At 50.1% G+C, this 6,000-nt stretch overlaps 1 long non-coding RNA gene across 1 annotated transcript in view; it reads left to right on the top strand.

Moving 5' to 3' along the window:
* Positions 1-792: 792 nt before the first annotated feature.
* The window catches only part of LOC115506117, a 171,583-nt gene continuing 166,375 nt past the window's right edge, over positions 793-6,000 (top strand). The window contains exon 1 of the long non-coding RNA XR_004343154.1: positions 793-1,464. This is a non-coding gene — a long non-coding RNA (uncharacterized LOC115506117). The remainder of the gene's footprint in view (positions 1,465-6,000) is intronic.

Raw genomic sequence — 6,000 nt, 5'->3', positions numbered from 1 at the left:
CTATCTCTTGCGGCCGCCTAGTCACATTTCCCCTCTTGCCTTTCTTCTCTTGTCTTCCTTTACCCTTACTGTCGTCTATTTCCTCTGCTCTTTACTTTCCCCGTCACCCCCCTGGCCCCCCTATCTTATTTTCCACGCCGAGAAGGATGTTTGCAGCGCCGGCGACCTGCCGAGACGCGGCGGGATCCACCTTCCGTAAGTTAGAATTTTGCCCTCATGCGTTTCTGGGAACTCGAAAGCCTTGGCCTGGCGGTTGGGATGCGCAATGAGTAGTTATTTGGACGAGGAAGGGGCTTTCGGATTCCCGTGTATGCTTGTTAACCGTGTACTTTCCTCATCACCAGACTCAGAGTGGCGGTGAGTTTTGGGCGTTGGTGGGGGGGGGGGGGGGGGGTGGGTGCAGGGGGAGACATCAAATGGCCCAGGCATGCATAGAGAGAATTCCGGTTTTGTGCACTTGATGGGAGGTGTATTGTTACCTAACACCTAAGAATAGACCTCCTCCAATCAGTACGGATTTGGGGTCGCAGATGTGGTTTGCAGGCCCCTTTTGAGAAACGAGAGATCTGTGAACCATATGATGCTCCCTCCATCCTTGACCATCCTCCTCCCCCCCCACTCCCCCAGATGATTTTCGAAAGTGCTTTTTGAAACTTTCTCTGCTTTTGCCTCGCATTTACAGATTTGTTGGGTGGCCCCACAGCCTTATCATGGTCATTCTTTTCGGATGGCTTGTTGGTTTAATTGTGTTTACCCTCCCCAGACTCACGCGCTCTTATTTTCGCCAGTGTTGGGGGTGGGTATTGACTTTCAGGAAGGGCAGCCATGAGGCTGCAAGAGTCCGGTGCCCGGATACACTGTGAATTTTCCTGATGCTCTGTAAGCGTGGAATATTCTTCTGTTCGCTGGAGCCCCTGACCCCTGGCCCTTCTAGAAGATGAGAGAAGAGAGGAAATCTCTTGTGAGGGCTTTTAGGGAGAAGAGGGTGAAGTTTTGGTTTTCCTTTCTGGCCTCAGGTTTTCCAAAGAGAGCCTGGCAACCCCCAGCGGCCCACTCCACCACCCTGAGTCCTGGCTCCCGGAGCTGTTTTGCTGCTGGAGCAAGCAAGCCCTGGAGAAACGTGGGTTTGTGTGTGTGCTGGGGGGGGCGGGAGCCTTGAGGATGTGGGGACTGTGTCTGCTCTGCTGTTAGTCATAGGATGTTGCAGACCTATTTTGCATACTGGCGTTGACAAGTTGAGGCTTGTTCACTTGACACAGTCCTGTGGTCACAGCCAATCTTTCTAAAACCCTAACCGGTGGAGAAGGTGGTTGTATGGATCTTCTGAACCCTGAGTGGAAACTTCCTGAAAGATTTATTAGGAGAGAAACCTTCCTGGAAGCAGCAGACGGACAAACAGAATCCCTGGCTGGGCAGAGCCTCGTGGCCTGGTCTCTGCCGTTGGAAGGGAGTCGCGTCTTAGAGGTGAGGACTGCCTCATGGTCTCGGCCGGTGGCAGACAGCCCGCCTGGAGTTCTGTGTGTGGGTCCGGTGATGGGAAGGTTGGGTGGGCCCGGTGCCGACCGTAATGCTGTACCCACCGAACTCCTAGAGGGGATTTAGTGTGTGGTCGCATTGTTGTCGTGCCTGGTTAAGGGTGCTTTTTACTGTTGTTGCTTTACTTACTTTTGAGTGCAGAATGTTGCATAAACCAGGCTTCTCTTGAAAAGTAGACGAAACCAGCCTCTTTTTTTTCGGATTTTTCCTCTCTCTTCCTCCCTCCCTCCCCTCCCCCTCTCCCCATGCTGTCTGGGTGTGTGCTTTCTGTCCGTGGCTGGAGCTTTCTTGGGGTTGGAAAGAGGGAGTTCTTTTTCTCAGTTCTGAAAGATCAGCCCCCCCCCCCCCACTGGTCTCTGATCGCTGGTCAAAAACTCGGGTGAAATTCTCACTGTCCACATCCAGTCATCCCTTGTGTTTTGGGTGTTTTTTTCTGGAATGGCTGGCAGGCAGGCTGGCTGGGTTTGGGGCCTTCTGACTGCCTGAGATGGACATTTCTCTCACAGCTCAGCTAAAGAGTCTCCCGGGTGATAAGTAAGTCGTCCCCCACTTCATCTTTGCGTTTGTGTCCCTGAATTTAGTCAGACCAACGGCAAGCCATCCCTTTCCTGAGGAAGCCGAGCACCTTGGATAGTTGCTGGTCCAGTATGTTTGTCGAGGTGGCCCTGGGTCTTGCCAAAGGCTGTACCCAAGTGTGCTTGCTCGAGGTCAGATGCTCTCCTGGATACTTGGGCTTTTTATTTTGTATTCCCTTTCATAGGTGGCTGTAGACACATCACTCTCCTTGTTTTTGCTTTTGTTCTTGTTTTCGTTATTTTTCTTTCTCTCCTGATGCTGGTTTGTGATTTCTTTAAGAGACCAGGACTCCCTTGTTTATATATCCCGTGTCTGTAGGGGGACCCTGCTCCAAGGTGGGAACAGTGCAACAATCTGGAGTCATTTTGACCGTTGATGAGTCCCATTGACAGGCACTTCTACACTCTCCCTGCCTAGTAAACCTCAAAAATTCTGGGCCTTCCTGGAGAATATTGCTCAGATGGTGCTCTGATAGCTGCCTCTTCTGTCTCTCATGTTTTTCCAAGTAATCTAAGGAATTAATAGCAGGAGTAATAATAACAATGATAGTAGTTCCTGTAATAACAGGAAACTGTATATCATGTCAAGCATGTTCTTTGCATTTTATGCCCCTTACAACCTCACCAGGCAATTATAATAAAATGTCTAGCCGTGATGGGGTTCTTATTGTGGGCCAGCCTCAGTTCTAAATGCTATAAATATATTATCTCCTTTAATCTCCCAGTAATCATATAAAATAGGATTATTATTATTATTGCCGTTATTTTGCAGATGAAGAACCCACAGCTCAGAGAAGTTCGAAAAGAGCTCCTCTGGTCACACAGCTGGGGCACAATGGAGCCATCGGGATTCGGCCCAGGGCCGGCTCCCGGAAGTTAGGGGGCAGTGAAATAAAAAACAAGCAAAGGATGCTTGTTGGCCTGCAGCAGAAGGACACAGGCAGGATAGAAACCCAACATCCTACCCAAAGACACCCCTTCCTCTGGCTGCCTGCCTCTTTCGCTCTGGGGGAGCAGGCTGCTTATAGTGCAGCCAAGGAGCCAGTACGGCCTTTAGTGTCTGGAAGGCTCTGGCCCCAGGGTCTGGGGAACAAAGCCTCTGGGGTCCAGGCAGGAGCCTGAGACATGGTGCAGAATCCATGAGCATTTGCAAAGTGCCACATCCAGGCACCCTGCCTGGCTTTGTGACCAGCGTTCAATTACGATCAACATCCACAGCAGATGGGAGATAGGGTTCTTCTGGCCAGTGATCCCATCTTCCCCTCCCTCACACTCCCCGCAACTGTTCGGGGTCCCTGCCGTTACCCTGAGCGTGTGTAGCTCTTGTAGTCCCTGAACCTCCCCATATAGAGACTGTGGTGCATAGAAACAATAACAGCATGGGTCACAAAACGCAGGACTTCCATTCACGAGGCCGAAATTGTCTCGGCCAATTTTTTAACAGCAGGATTCTGAATTGCCTTTCCTTTATTTTCTCTTCCTCTTTTGGGGGGGGGGTGGGGGTACGGTGAAGGTATAGGGTGGTGTTTTGCTGGTGTCTGGTGGGTAGTCTGAGCCCCAGGATTCCTTGTTTACCTGCCTCTTTTTCCCTTGTTGACCCTAAGCAGCTTGAGAGTGAGGGGGGAGTGAGTGGGGCCGGTGGTGTTCTTCACCTGTCTGGTGGCTGCCACAGCCCTGGTACTTAGTTGAATCGGGTGACTGTCAAGAACTGCTCTGTTTTCAGGGGCGCCTGGATGGCTCAGTCAGTTGAGCATCTCTAGATTTCGGCTCAGGTCATGATGTCACAGTTCTTGAGTTTGAGCCCCACATCAGGCTCCTGGCTGACAGTGCAGAGCCTGCTTGATATTCTCTCATTCTCTCTCTCTCTCAAAATAAATAAATAAACTTAAGGGAAAAAAAAAAAAAAAAAGAACTGCTTTGTTTTCAAGGATACAAGCAGCCCCCAGTCTGCAGTCGCTGTCTTAGCTATGAAACAGCCCCACATGGTGGGAAGTGAAGGGTTTGCCCCAAGCGAATGGACACTGAAGGCAGAGAAGGAAACCAAGCAGCAGCAGAAGGCATCTGGGGACATACAAGGGGTTGTGCAGACCAGGGTTACTTTGGGGCAAGTTGCTTCACCTCTGTAAGCCTCAGTTTCCTCATCTGTAAAATTGGGACGATAAAATACCAGCTTCACGGGTTGCTGTGCAGAGGAAGGAGTAGGGGATGGGCAGCAGGTATCCAGCAGAATATTTGGGCTCATAGTAAACCTTCAGTAAAAGTTGGCTAATATTACTGCTACAATTAATGGGTTTCATTACTTCCTGTGGCTGCTTGGAGTAGTGGTTTCTGAATACATTTTAATGTGTAAAGGGAACATTCTGGTTACACAGATGATGAGATGGCAGTGACTTCATTAGAGGTCTTTGCAAGCATCTGAGAGAAACGCTGGCTGTTAGGAGTAAGAAAGAGATAAGAGATCAGGGAATCTGCAGAAGCAGGTCTCAGAAAGGACAGGGATGGGGGGTGTCCCGCACCAGTGAGCCTGTCTTTGCAGGTTACTTGTCTCTGCTGCTCTGCAGGGAGAATGGGTTTTCCCTCCCAGGGGTGGTGCAGAGCACTTAGCACAGAGGAAGTAAGCTCTTGAAGAAGACATAAGAGCAGTTGTTGTTATTTATTATTCTTTAGGTCTCCCTTTTCCTGGTAACTTTGTTACTCTGCTCAAGATTGATTGATCCGTTCATTCATCTCCTGAGCAGTTGCTGCGGTTCTTCTGTTCCAGCTGCAGGAGAGAAATATCCCTGCCCTCCTATAGCTTCCTTTCTAGTCCAGACCACACAGTGGGGGCAGGGTGGTCCCCAGGGGGAGATGTGGAACACGGGGAGACAGTGGAGGCAAAAATTGCACCCACTGCAGTGCAAAGTGGCCCTGGCCCCACTGTCCTGTCAGGCGGAAGGTGCTTTGCACAAGGCCTGGCATGCGGTAGTTACTATGTAAGTGGTAGTTGCTATATTTATACTCTCCCATTTCCCCTCCTGAGATTTTCCTCCATGGTGCTTGTTATGGACTGAATGTTTGTGTCCTTCCAAAATTCCTGAGTTGAAACCTCAACCCCCAACGTGATGGTATTTGGAGGTGGGGCCTTTGAGAGGCATTTAGGGATAGATGAGGACTTTAGGGCAGGGTCCTCAAGATGGGGTTAGAACCTTTGTAAGAAGATATCCCAGCCAGCTTTCTTCCTCTCTCTGCGTGAGGACATAGAAAGAAAGTGAATTTATAAGCCAGGAAAAGAGCTCTCACCAGAAGCCAGTTTGCCAGGATCATGATCTGGCTTCTAGAACTATGAGAAAGGAAATTTCTATCGTTTGAACTGCCCAGTCTATAGTATTCAGCCTGCACAAACTAGGACAATACTTATTACCCGATATACCGTATATCTGTCTTCTCTCGCTAAATTGTAAATTCTGTAAGGCTGAGGGCTTACAATGCCTTCATTCGTTGTCTTTAATTCCGCAGATATGTAGCCTGCAAATATGTGTGCCTGCTCTGTGCCATGCACCGTTCCAGATGGTGGAGATGCGTGAAGGAACAATAGAAAGGGATTTCTGTCCGTGTGGTGCTTGCGTTATAGCTCGGAGAGGCAGATAAGAAGCGGTAGACATGATAAATAAGGACATTAATAGCGTCTTAGATGGTAACGTGTCCTCCGGGAGCAAGTGGAGCAGGTGAGGGTCTGGAGGGCTGAGCTGGGCTGTGGTGTTGACCTGCCTGGTCAGGGCATGCGTGCTCCATCAAGAAGCAGACACTGGATGGGGCGCCTGGGTGGCGCAGTCGGTTAAGCGTCCGACTTCAGCCAGGTCACGATCTCGCGGTCTGTGAGTTCGAGCCCCGCGTCAGGCTCTGGGCAGAT

Source organism: Lynx canadensis, chromosome F2, assembly GCF_007474595.2.
Source record: "Lynx canadensis isolate LIC74 chromosome F2, mLynCan4.pri.v2, whole genome shotgun sequence".
In the NCBI taxonomy this organism is placed as follows: domain Eukaryota; kingdom Metazoa; phylum Chordata; class Mammalia; order Carnivora; family Felidae; genus Lynx; species Lynx canadensis.
This window is presented reverse-complemented; position numbering and strand designations above follow the sequence as displayed.